General features: G+C 55.8%; 1 long non-coding RNA gene across 1 annotated transcript; it reads left to right on the plus strand.

Moving 5' to 3' along the window:
• Nucleotides 1–688: 688 nt before the first annotated feature.
• LOC141370329 (uncharacterized) lies at nucleotides 689–6,876 on the plus strand. The gene is made up of 4 exons (XR_012374258.1): nucleotides 689–946; nucleotides 3,758–3,963; nucleotides 4,739–4,903; nucleotides 5,571–6,876. It is a non-coding gene; the product is annotated as an uncharacterized lncRNA (long non-coding RNA).
• The last annotated feature ends 6,794 nt before the right edge of the window (nucleotides 6,877–13,670 follow it).

Raw genomic sequence — 13,670 nt, forward strand, 5'->3', positions numbered from 1 at the left:
GTAGGAGATGCCCGGTTGCAGCCGCTGAAGATGGAAGGGGCTGTAAGTCGAGGGGTACGTACAAGTTCTAGAAGCTGGGAAAGACGTGGCTGCCGAATCCTCCCCCAGAGCCTCCAGAAAGGGGCACAGTCCTGCGGGCACCCTGATTTTAGCCCAGCGGGCCCCGCGTCCGGCTTCCGACCTCCGGACTGTAAGACACAACCTTCGCATCGTCCAAGCCGCGGGCTTTGAGGCGGTTTGCCACAGCAGCGACAGAAAGCGGCTGTGGCTGGGATTTCAGGGCCGCTGGGGACATTTAGGGGTTCCTCAATAAATTCAGTGCTGACGGGTACCCGGCACACGATGCCCGTGGGGCTGGCCTGGCAGGGGAGCAGAGGGAGCATGTTTTAATGGGAAGGGCAAGAGCTTGGGGACAGGTCACGCTCGAGCATCTCTTTGTCCCCTCCAAATGCACACGCCGAGGTCCGGGTGGAGACCGCCTTCAGTGCGTCGGATTCGAGGAAATTAGTTCTAGTTCCTCCCTGTGCTTGTGGGGGGCAGGGGCATCGACCGAAATGAGATTCTAGAAGAACTTCCCAAATGGCAAACCCACGTGACCGGGGGCACGGTCTCCGGGAAAGCACCTGCGTGGGGCCCGTCGGAGTTTATCTGTGTCCTAATCCAAGGCCGCTCAGTGCGGCCGGTGGGGTCAGGCGGTGCCTTCGCCGGGACGTAGAGACACGGGGGGCAGTGTGGAAGGACGCGGAAGGCAGACCGGCCCTCCGGGGGACCCCCCCACACCCGCCGGCCCTGCCAGGGCGGCTGTGAGCAGGGCCGGCACCTCCAGCCCTTTGCCTACCTCTCGCATGTTCCCCTCCGGCCGAGCCTGCCCTGAGGGAAGTGGAGGCAGGCCCCGGGCACCCCAGCGCAGGCCACGGACGTGCAGGAGGAAGGAAGCTCTCGTGCGGTAAGAGCTGTGCCAGTGGGGCCAGGACTTCTGGATTCCAGTCCAGGCCCCGTTTATTTGCTACAGCCTTGAGCCTGGGATGCTTCATCTTCTATGCAAAGAAGATGGTCCTATGTCAGGGGGTGGACTGTAAGGGTCTAGTCCTGTTGCCCCACAGTGGAGCGCTTTCCAGGTGCGGGATGCTGCTGAGCAGTTCATCTGCATCATCAAGGGCGGCAGACAGAGTCTGAGCATGCTCTGCAAAGCACTGCCTTCACGCCCAGGGCTGCTATAACCAAGGACCAACAGCTTGGTGGCTTCACACAACAGAAACGTAGTCACTCACGATCCCGGAGGCCAGCAGTCTGAAGCCGGGGTGTCGGCAGGGCCGTGCTCCCTCCAGGGGCTCTGGGGAGAGTCCATTCCTTGCCTCCCGTGACTTCTGGGGGCTGCTGGCGGGCACGTCACTCCGCCTTCTCACGGACTTCTATTCCGTGTGTGTTCAATTTCCCTCCACCTCTCCTTCGTAAGGACGCTGGTGATTGGGTTGAGGCTCCCCTTGGACCAGCTCGGATCGTCTCTCCACATCAGCATCCTTGCGTTAGTCACAACCGCAAGGACCCTTTGCCCTCATGTATAGGCTCCAGGGATTAGGACTTAAGATCACTGGGCGGTCGTTATTCAGCCGGCCGTGGTCCGTCCTCCGGCTGCCGAAGAGTCCCGTCTACCCCACGTGCAAAATATAGTCACCCACATCCCTGAGAGGTTCAACCCATGACAGCTTCAACTCAGGCCGGGAAATCTCATCTCCATCTCACCAAAAGTTCCAAATCACAGCATCTAAACTAGGTATCTGTGAGCCTCCGGAGACGTGCCATCCTGGGGGGAGATGCCTCTCTATCTCTGGGCCTGTGAAACTAGAAAAGTTATCTAGTCCCAAAACACAAATAGTGGGCAGGCACAGAATAACAGTTTTAAGATTGCCATTCTGAACGGGGGCACAATGAGGGAAAATGGGTCACCAGTCCCAAGCAGTTTGGAAACCCAGCAGGGCAGATTCCGTTAGGCCTGAGGGTCTGGGAGAACCCTCTGGGGCTTGAGGCCCCATCCTGTGGGCTCAGGGCTCAGATACCAGGGATTGGGGCCTAATATCCGCGGGTGGCCGTTCTTGAGTCTACGCCAAACGCCAAGCAGGTGTCATTTGATATTACTCTGTGTCCCAAAGTGCATTGTTCATTCAGAGTATAATACTTTTTAGCATAACTGTATCTTAGGTTCCCAGCAAGCTTGCCTGATGATCATCACCCAGGCCACCTGGCCCTGACTGAACTAACCTTTCTTCCTTCTTTCTTCCTGGTCTGTGGGTCAGCCCTGGCTGACGGCCGGCGTGAGAAGGATCCTGCTGGGACAGGCAGAGCCCGTTTTGAACTGGACTCACGTTCCCCGGGGCGGGGGGGCGGGGGGGGTTGCTGTTCACAGCTGGGTCACTCCCCGCTCGCATTCCCTCAGCCAACACGGCCGTTCCAGCCACTCTTCAGGCATCTCCCCAGACATCAAGGGGCAGGACAGGGCCTGGAGGGCACCCGCCTTTCCTGAAAACAGCTTTACCTATGTGCCCACAGTAATATGGGAGGCAGATCTATGGGAAGACTTTCTGGAAGGGCCAAGCAAGATTGGTGGGCAGGAATGTTGTTCACGTAGGAATTTGTGGGTGTTTCCTCATGGGAAAGCCTGCTCTTCGGAGGGCACAGGGTGACAGAAGAGATCAGACTTGGTGACCCGACAGGGCAGGGAGCCCACCCAGCGGGCACTTCCTTGCGTGAAGTGATTTGCAGGCTGGGAAGTGACCTCGTGGTTGTGAAGGCTCCTGGGAGTAGTGGGAGCCCCCTCGGAATCGCGGATCTGTCTCCTTCCTTCAGTGGCCGCAGTGACCAGGATGTCCCCCAGGCTGAGGAAGTTAACAGGGCTGCAGTCTGTGGGAGCACGGAGCAGGGCTCTGCCCTAGCGGGACCCTCCCCGGGCCCCTTCCGCTTAGCGTCTCACCTCTCTGTGGATTTCCTTCAGGGTGCTTCATGCCGCTCACGGTACCCCCAACCTCATCCGGGTGCCCCCTATTTCTTGTCCCAGTCTCAAAACCGACCTGTGTCCTCAGAGTCCGCGAGGTGCTCAGAGCCCATTAGTCCGGTTGGCAGCGTGGCGTTTGGTTTAACCTTGTGTGCAGTGAGAATCCATGTGTTTTCCTAGGAGGAAAATGACTTAATACAAGATGTCTTAGGGAAAAGCATTTATGAGCTGGCGCGGGAAGGGCGGGGCGGTGGGGTGGAGGGGTTGGTCTTCATTCCCACACTGACAGTGAAACACAGCAGAAAGAGCCATGGGGGGCGCCTGGGGGGCTCAGTCGGTGAAGCATCTGCCTTCGGCTCGGGTCATGATCTCAGGGTCTTGCGATCGAGCCCCGTGTTGGGTAGAGCCTGCTTAAGATTCTCTCCCTCTCCCACTGCCCCTCTCCCCACTTTGTCCCTCCCCCTCTCTAAGAAAAAAAAGAAAAGAAAAGAAAAAGGAAAACAACAAAAAAGAAAGTGCCCTGGGCCAAGCTTGGGGAGCTTGTCTGTAAGGATCCCCACCGCCCCGCCCACCCCGGACGGTGGACCTGGCTTCCTTGCAGGTGCCTGCCCCCCCTCTGGCCGCCTGTGAAGCTATCCTCTCTCCTCTGAAGACACTTGCCTCCACGGGACAAATGATTGTAATGATAACCTGCAGGTGGTGTGACAGTGACAGGTGGTGCTAGTTTGGAGAAGGGGGCCTTTTGAAATCTCTCAATTCCATCACCAGGCAACCTCTCCGCACCGGCGCTGGCTTTGGACCCCGGCCACCAGAAGGCAGGCTGTGTCCCTGACTCACCGACGTGCCAGAGACCGTCTCTGCCTGAACGGGCTTCTGAATGGGGAGAAGTCTTCCACGAGTTGGATTTTCTGCCTCTTCGGCCAAGCTGGCTGAAAGAAAAGGACAGCCGTGAAAGAGAAAGGAGAAAAAAATGGGTGATTGCGGGGGGGGGGGAAAGAGAGAGAGAGAGAGATTGAGAGCGATTGGTGTGGCTGATGGAATTCGGGTCAGGTGCGTGAGCCTGGAGCTGCCAGCCTGAGCAGCTCTTTCCCCAAAACTGTCGTTGTGGAAAGAGACTTTGGACAGACAACAGTGTTTATCACTCTGGCGATGCTGCCCCACGCCCCGCCTTGGCGGGAGCCACGGGTCCTCTCAGGAGCCCTGCTGTCCCTAGCAGTGGGAGGACACAGTGGGTGTCCCCGCTCGCTGAATGTGGCTGGAACCACTTCCTTGCCTTCCCCACCAGCTCCTTGCAGCCAAGAGCGCCGGCAGAAAGGGTGGGACTTATTATAATAACAAAGGGACAGCTTGCAGAGTGTGTGTGTGTGTGTGTGTGTGTGTGTGTTGGGGGGTGGGGACAGCAAAGCTTGCCTGGGGAGTAAGGTAGAGAGCAGCCACCCGGAGCTGGTGTCTACATCGGATCCTTATTGCTGCTAGAGAACTGACCCAAAGCCCGTCTACTTCCTTAAGGAGCTGATACGAACAAACCAGTTAAGTTCCTAGTAGAGATCAAAGGGGAGAATTTGTATTAGAATGCTTTCTGGGACACATTTCTGGGTTCTATTTCCTTCCCCTTCCAGGGAGGTGGGGGAAGTTAGGCCAGTCTCTGTCATTTTATTTGTCTCCAAATCCCTGATCCAAGAAGAAAAGAACGGAGCTAGTTAGAGGGGTGTGTGTTTAATAACAAACCTTTTTCTGACGTTGAGAAAGGAGCCGGCCTGTCCCAGCCAGGAGCTCAGGGGCCAAACGGGATTCGATCTTCTGGATTAGCGCTCAGCTCAGGACCTGATTCTTCGCTCCCATGAAGCTCTCACCGTCCGTATTTGAAGGCTTTATGCCCCTCTTATTCTTTGATCCTCTACTTTGATTTTCAAGGTAAGTTCTGTCACTCACAGGCTTCTGAACCCAAGGATTCCAAATTGAAACCACAAAGCGAAGATCCGTGATATTAAATCCCTTTTTGCTGCAGACGGGGGAAAATGGTTTTCTGACGAAGCAGGTCAGAGTGTAAGCAAAGTAGGAGAACCCCACTATCTTGCTCGTACAACTCCATTCATATCATATCCCCATTTTACCGACGAGAAAACAGAGCACAACTTAGCCCAGGTTAGAACACTTAACCTGGGATCATACAATTCCAAGTTCAAGCTCACGGAAGCTGGCCAGGCAGCGGTCTGGCCCGGGAATCCACAGCCTGAACACCATCTTACGCCTTCTCAAACGCTGCGCTGGGACTCAGCAGCAGACTTTTAAATTAACTGACCAAGTGCCTCGTTCCTTCAAGTGCGGTCTCTGGACCAGAGACTTGGGGGCTCCCTAGAAACATAAATTCTCGGGTCGCACCCCAGATCTCCAGAATCGGAAACTCGGGAGGTGGGCGCAGATATCCATTCCCATAAGCCCCCCAGGTGATCCCGAAGTCTGGTTCGCAGCCTGGCTGCACGCTAGCATCCCCTGGAGAGCTCCGCGGACGCCCTGCGGCTTAGCCCCATTGCTCTAGGGTTGGTGTGGGTCACCGCTTTGGGGTTTTTTTGTTTCTCAGCTCCCAAAGGAACTGCAATATGCCGCAAGGTTTGAGACTTGCCAGCGTCATACGGACAGCTGGGTTTCGGTTCTGCTGACCACAAGCTGTGAACATGGCTTAACACAGCCCCACTTGGTGCACTGGGTGACAAGGTGGAAGTGACCGCTGAATGAGATCATTCATGGAGCAGCGAGCACAGTTTCTGGCCGACTGCAGGCCCTCCATAAGCAGGAGCTCTCACCGTACAAAGCGGCAGCCTACTCACGGCCCCCAACCGGTGCCCGAGCACACGGGGTAGGAGTGCTGGAAGGAGGTCCGGAATGCTGGGAAGCTCGCCCTCTGATGTGACCTCGGAGGCCCCATCCTGTGAAGGCCACCCCCAGGGATGGCCTCCGGCCTGCTGTCTCTGTGCCCATCTGGTTTGGAGCTGGCAGGAGGCTGAACCGAGCTGTGCGTGGGGATCTGGGGATTCCTGAGGGCACCGGCCTTTGTATGAGTTTATAAGGCCGCAGCGATCACGAAGTACCCCACACTGAGGGGCTTAAACAACAGAAAGTCCCTCTGTGTGTGTGTGTGTGTGTGTGTGTGTGTCCTGATCTCTTCTTACAAGGACGCCAGTCCCATTGGATCAGGGCCCTCCCCAAAGACCTCATTTAACCTTAAAGACCCTGTCTCCAAACACAGTCACATTCTGATGTGCTGGGAGTTAGCACTGCAACAAATGAATGGGGTGGGGGTGGGGGGCACAGTTCACTCTGGGGAGGGATATGACACTCTGCTTTATGATCCCCCAAATTACGTCCTTCTTATATGCAAAATACATTCACCCCATCCCAACAGCCCCACAGGTCTGGACCCATTCCAGCATTGACTGTAAGGTCCAAACGCTCATCCAAACATAAAGCAGGTACATGCGAACGAGAGGTAAGGTTAGTCTCGACCATCTCCAGCTGTTGTCTTGAACCAGACAACCAGCTGAAAGAGGACTTCAACCACCTCCATTTTGACCTCAGTCTGTACTAAGTAAATTCTTTCCAGCTTATCTCTTAAGGCGGGCAAGCATCCCGGGCCCGAAACGGAAACCACCTCTGGCGCAGGCGGGGCTGCCGGGAGCCAGCAAGACGCCGCGGGACCGGCTGCCAGAAGCCCACCAGCCAGACGGCGATGCCTGACCGCCACGCCCCGCTGCATGGTCCCACCGACCTCGGTCCCGCGTTCTCCTGACAGAAACTCAGAAGTATTTTCCGTGCTTCGAAGACAGTCTTTGAGACGCTAGTGCGCTGTCTTGCTGGTGTTGGCCTCACTGGAATAAATCCCTTTCTTGTGTCACCCCCTTTGGACTTCTTGTGTCTCTGCCTTTGGGTTTGGTCAGCGGTGAGTAGCTGGACCTGGTCTGTCGGGGACCCCCCAGGCCAGGTGCTCTTGCACTTAGCTGTCTGCTTCCAAAATATAATGGTGGGCCAGGCCTAGGCTAGACATCCCAATCCCAAAGGGAGAAGCTGGAAGAAAGAAAGAGGTGACGGTCCTAAGCAAGTCTGAAACCTACCAGGGCAAATTCCATTACATTGTAAGGCTCAAGAATAATCCTCTTTGGCTCTCTGCTCTGCCTTCTGGGCCAGCCAGGATAGTGCCCCTGACGAGCCAGCTCTGTCCCTCCGGGCCCGTGCCCTGGGGCCACTGTGGCAGTGGCAGCCCTGTGACCTCTGGACTGCCCTCAGGGTCATTCTTGTCTTTTTTTTTTTTTTTTTTAAGATTTCATGGGGCGCCTGGGTGGCTCAGATGGTTAAGCGTCTGCCTTCAGCTCAGGTCATGATCCCGGGGTCCTGGGATCGAGCCCCGCACCGGGCTCCCTGCTCCGCGGGAAGCCTGCTTCTCCCTCTCCCTCCACTTACCGATCCCCCCGCTTGTGCTCTCTCTCTCTCTGTCAAATAAATGAAGTCTTTAAAAAAAAAAAAAAAGATTTTATTTATGTATTTGACAGAGAGAGACACAGCGAGAGAGGGAACACAGGCAGGGGGAGTGGGAGAGGGAGAAGCAGGCTTCCCACGGAGCAGGGAGCCCGGTGCGGGGCTCGATCCCAGGACCCCGGGATCGTGACCCGAGCCGAAGGCAGCTGCCCAACGACTGAGCCACCCAGGCGCCCCAGGGTCATTCTTGTCTTGCCTAAAGGAGAAGGCGTGCTCCCAGCTCGATGGTCCTGCTGTGCTGTCCGGCAGGATCCCAGAAGCCCACCAGCCTTCCTTCGTTTTATCCCCTCTCTGGTCCCCTTGGTCTAAGCTGGCATTTCTGCTGCTACAAAATTCCTACACCACATGAGACGGGGCTGATGGGTCCAAGCCGTCCGACGGGAAGCTCTTCGCGGATCCTCCCTGCATAAGCTCATCTCCATTCCTGGCTTCTGTGGAGAAGGCTGATCGGATCCTTAAGTGACACCCATAATCTCTTTCCCATTTTTCAAAGTGTAGACAGGCTGAGAATTTCCCAGCTCTTCAAGTCCTGATTTCTTTTTCAATTTGTCTCTTTCCTCTCCCATTTGACTACAAATAGCAAGGAGAAACGAGGCCGTGCCTCCATTTGCTTGGAAACCTCCCCAGCGATGCACCACGCTGATCACTCACTAGTTCTGTCCACAAAACACTAGAACACACTTCAACCAAGTTCAGTGCCACTTTTTGACGAGGACGGCCTTCCTCCAGTTTCCAATCGCTGGCCCCTCACGTCCGAGAACTCGTCGGGAGCACCTTTAGCCATATTCCAGCAGCAGCCTGTTGGGGATGTTACACACCATTTCTCCTCTTTTCCCGAGGAGCCCTCAGAAGAATTGTCTTTCATGTCTGTATTTCCACCAACAGTTTCTTCAAGGCAATCTAGGCTTTTTCTAACATTCTCCTCAAAACTCTTCCAGCTTCTACACATTATCTAGTTCCGAAGCCACTCCCATACTTTTTAGGTATTTGTTACTTAGCAACCATGTCCCGGTACCAAAATCTGCATGGTTTTGCTAGGTCAGCCAAGAAAAGTACCACAGACTAGGTGGCTTATCAATAGGAGTTTGTTTGTTTCCTCATAATTCTGAAGGCTCAGAGTCAGAGATCAGGGTGCTGGCAGGGTTGGCTCCTTCAGAGGCCTCCCTCCTTGGTGTGTAGACGGCCGCCTCCTCCCCGCGTCTTCGTCCAGTCTTCCGGACTTGCGTCTCTGTCCTAATGTCCTTTTCTTATAAGAACACTAGTCATATTGGATTAGAGCCCACCCCAGTGAGCCCATTTTAACTTACTCATCTGTTTAAAGATCTTATCTCCCAATAGAGTCACATCCTGCGGTATTGGGTGTTAGGACCTCAGCACGAAGTTTTTGGGGGTTGGGGGCACATAACTGCGGCTCCACAGTGAGCCTTAAACACTTACTTACCACCTCCTAAGAGCTGACCCACATGCGTAGTGACGTCACTCTGCGGCTGTGTCCTGCCCACCCCCTCCCTGCCAGCCCTTCCAGTGGCTGTTGTCCCCTTGTCTCCCGCCGGAGAGACGTGGGCCCCGCTCGCACCGTGCCTCGCTCCTGGCATGTGGCTGTGCGGAGGGCAACACTTAAAATCGAGAGGGGAGGGGCGCCTGGGTGGCTCAGTTGGTTTAGCGTCCAACTCTTGAATTTGGCTCAGCTCGTGATCTCAGGGTGGTGAGATCGAGCCCCGGTCAGTGGGGAGTCTGCTTGAGATTCTCTCTCCCCCTGCCCCTGGCCCCTGTGCAGGCACTCTCTCTCTCTCTCTCTCTTTCAAATGAAGAAATAAAATCTCTCAAATAAGCGAGTAAAATGTTGAACAAAACACCGAGAGGCGCTTAGCTGGCCGGCCCTCTTCTGAGGCCTCTGGTGCGGCTTCCGGGACGTGTGATGGCGGACCTGACGCCTCTCCCCTTCTCACCCCGGCGGGAACCGTCCACTGAGAACTCAGAGTGTCCATCGCCCATCGCCTGGGCTGCCCGGTTCCGGTCCCCCATCCCTCTGGGGCCCACACGTGCCCACAAGCCCGCAGGGGAAACCACGGCGGCCCACGGCAGCTGGAGCCTGGGCCCCGGAGGGAGGCGCTCTGCCTGACCCATCCCGTGAGGCGAGCCCACTGTGCCCATTTCACAGACCCCGGTAAGCGACATTCCTTAGGCGACACAGGCGGCAAGCGGCAGCAACCCATGTGGAAATGCCATCTCTCCACTCCCGAGGCCTCACCTTTCACTCACCTTCCCGAACTGTCCCTCCGCCAGGCCTCGGGGGGCCACCCACTGCCCTACCCCACCGCGGCTCTGTACCTGGGCTCCGCGCTCCCCCTTAACGCCCCTCCGACCCCCGGCCCCTCCCTCCGCGGCTCCCAGCGCCCACCCCCCGACGGGGCCAGGACAAGGACGGACGTGGGTGCTGTGCCAGTAAACTGGACAAATGGCTTGGCTTCTTTCTGGGGGTGTCTGTTTCCCTCATGGTGAAATGGGGTGACAACTGCTCTGTGGGCTGTAAAGGTGAGGGGTGACTTGGAGGGCGGTGCCTTTATTCCAGGGTCTGGCAAGTCACCCCCAATACCTCCTTCCTCTTGCCTTCCTTGCTTCCCCTCACGCCTGACTCCCTGTCCTTAAACTTCGGTCCCGCCTGGCAGCCAACAGTGGCGTTGGAGGGAGGCTACGCTCCGCCGCTTCCCACCCCCTTCCCCCCAGCAGGCCCGCGGGCCGGGCTGCATGAGGCAGGTGGGCGGCACGCACCCCGCACCACCCCGCACCGCCGAGCTAGTCCGCGCAAGGCGGGCTTGGACATGACAGGTTCCTGGATGAGGCCAGGCCCGGGGCCGTCGGGAAACCCTCCATCTCTCTTAGCAGGGGCACTTCTCCCAGGTCCTTAGTCTAGTTCCTTGCTCACTGGGCCATCTTCTGCTCCCTGTATCTCCCATGTGGCTCCAATACGGAGAGAAGTTGGTTGGAAAATCCCAGCCCCTTTCAGCCCACGTGTCATAGGTTCAACCGGTGCTTGGGCGTTCTGAGGACCAGGGGGTTCCCCCGCAGCTCCTCCGGGGGCCCCCTGGCCCACTCGCCCAAGGCATTTACTAGCCGTTATTTCCCAAGAGAAATGCAAAGTCAGTGACTAGGAGTCTCAGCGTGCTTGGCTCACACAAGTCTGTCCTCAAGGGGCACCTCTTCCCACTTGACCTTTGGAATCAGGGTGGGAGCCCAGGTCTGGGGTCAATGTCAGACTCCCCTCTGCCTCGGTCTGCCTCCCAGGCCATTTCCAGCTGATGCTGCAGCAAGGAGACAGAGCCCCTGCAGCTGAGGGACGGCCCCAGATCACAGACGTTGCTCACAGATGTCATCCACACTGAGGTTCTTAGAATTCAGGGGATCCAGAAACTTTGATGGGGAAAAAAATGACATCTTTATTTCCACGAACCTCCCGTTGAATATAAAACTGGGAACTCTATCACCAGTTTAAAAAAAAAAATCAGAGATATTTTCATATTACATTAATTATTGCAGATTTTTCAAAATGTTCACACTCATCACGACTTTGAAATTACAGTAGATATTAGATAGGCCTCGTTATTGAATGCATTGAGAAGCTCACAGATTATAAAAATATTTTGATAATTGTGTCTCAGTCTAATTAGTCGTCTCTGTAATCCCAGGCCATGTGTTTTAGTCATTTGAAAACCTCAGCGGAAACCCCACATCGCCAGCAGACATCAGGAGAGCCGGAAGCCACCGCTCAGCGAGGATGCGGGAATCCTGCAAGCACGGGGCTGCCGCTGCCTGTCTAGCTTCTTCCAGAATTCCTTCGGAGATGGCAGACGTGGTGGGTGCCGTGGTGTCCAATGGGTAGCCGGCCCCTCCCCGTCCTCCTCGCCAGCAGAACCCACGTCGTGATGGAGGATGCCGGCCCCAGGGGAGGACAGCTGCCGGCTGGCTACGCACCTGAGCGCCTGGTTCTGGGCGGCAGGGCCTGAGAGGTCAGCAGGGGTGGGGTGCTCATGGGAAAGATGTGTCTTCTCTAAGGACAGGAAGAAAAGGAGGAAAAGAGAAGGGAGAAAGGAAGGAAGGCAGGGCAAGGGAGATAGGAGGGAGGGAGGAGGGAAGGAGGAAGGAGGGAAGGAAGGGGAGAGGGAAGGAAGGGAGGGGGGAGGAGGGAGGGGGGAGGGGAGAAAGCCAGGAGCAGGAGCCTGGCTGGGAGGGGCGGAGGCGGGGGTGGTCAGGCAGAAAGCCGTTGGTTTTGTTCCCGGACAACATCAAGCCCCGGGATTGACCTGGAACCCTCTCACCTTTGGATTCCTTGTTATACAAGACAGGAAATGTCTCTTTTAATTTAGACCGCCCGCAATCGAGATTTCTCACGCTCAACTCCAAGTGCTCCACCAGAGTCTGCTGCAGTTCGAGAGCAACAGGACAGCTCGTTGCCGTAAGTTTGTCAGCGAGCCTGCACTGGCCACGCCGCGGCCTCACGCGCCGGCCCTCGGATGGCGACCCCCTCCCCCAGACAGTTCTCCACGCAGCACCGAGGAGGCCTGCGCCTTTTCTGAGGCCGTCTTTATTCTCCTAACTGCGTTCAAGGTCTGGTTCAAAGTCTGGCTCCCCCGTGGGTGTAACGTGGGGTGAGGCCCACGATGGTCTATTCTGCAGCCCGGTCCCACTGCGGGCACCCCAGGCCGGGGTTTGGGCCCCCAGGGGCTCAGGCGGGGACTGCTGAGCCATCTCTCGTTACTGCTTTGGGACCCTCTGGCCCTACTGTTTTTTGGAAACGATGTATATCATTTGCAGCACGCATAATACAGAAAATCAAATACCTACACATTATTATTAGTAAACTGGTTAGGAATAGTAGTAAATTGGTCTAAGAAGAGAATTTTCTTTTTTTCTTTTAGGCAGGTCCATGGACAGAACAGAGCATGAGACGAGATTTTATTTTTCTGGCTGAATATGTTTTAAAAGTGTGGAATGTACTGCAGAATCAAGTAGCTGAGTCAGGTTACACACTTTACTCTAAAAAATGTTGCAAATCTGATCCTCTCCGCTCCAGTCCAGAGCTCACAGGGCACCACTCCCCCTGTATGAGCCGAAACTCCTTCCAGAGCATTTGGGAGCCCACACCTGACTAGTCGCGTCTCTGCAAAGCCCCCACTCGGAGCCTGCAGAGCACCTGTCCTCTTGCTTGGTGCTGAACACTTCCTCCCCTGCTGGGTCTTCAGGATGGTGAGCACCACACAGAGTTTTTCAATAAATAAACTTTTCCCTGATGCCAAAGCAGGACCCCCCCCCCCACAAGACCCGCCCCCCCCATTCCTAAAGCACTCTGAGGGACACTGCACAATTATGCTAAGAGCTCTCTTTGTTTCTCACATGGCAGGAGAACCTTGTTTTTGGTTGTCTCAGATCATGGGGGCAGGAGGACACAGAAATGTGGAATCTGGAACATGAAAACACCTCGTCTGGGCCAGTGTTTTCAGTGCCCCCCTCCCGGCACCCAGTCCCCATCCAAACTGCCAAATAAGGAATAGGCCACCTAGTGTTTTCTTGATCCGCCTGTGGGGTTTTTCAAAGGCAGGCATTTTAAAAGGCTGAGGACCAGGGGGAAGGACCTCAGCCAGCCTCAGATGGCACTGGGAAGCCCCCGATAACTGGCAAACAAGTATATGGATCTTAAATACCGTAAAAGCTGTGAAAATATTTGCCTCCTTCCCCCACCCTGGTTTGGGGTGCAGGCGTTGAGTGCGAGGGCTGACTCCAGGTGAGCAATCAGGAGTGGCGTGACCTTGAGCAGGTTAGCCCCTGACCTTGAGGAGGTGAAGGGCTTCAAGTGGCAGGCTCCCGGGCCAGCTGGGAAAGGCAGCCCGTCACACCGTCTCACAGGTACCATGAGCGGGCGAGGAGAACGCATTCCAGGGCCCGGCGCAGTGGCCTGGCACATCATCAACACTCCACAGACGATAATGGTTAGTGTGACAAATAAGAATAAACAGCACGAGGGCAGAGGAGTAAAAAGCGAGTGTTTTTTAAAAGCGCGATAAAAAAATAAATAAATAAAAGTGTGATAAGGGATGGTCATTGAGCAGGGCCCCCAGGGAGGACAGACGGTCTCCCCTGCCCTCCAACGCTAGTC

This window comes from Callorhinus ursinus, unplaced genomic scaffold, assembly GCF_003265705.2.
Source record: "Callorhinus ursinus isolate GAN/ISIS: 27379988/994484 unplaced genomic scaffold, GSC_fseal_2.0 scaffold32, whole genome shotgun sequence".
In the NCBI taxonomy this organism is placed as follows: domain Eukaryota; kingdom Metazoa; phylum Chordata; class Mammalia; order Carnivora; family Otariidae; genus Callorhinus; species Callorhinus ursinus.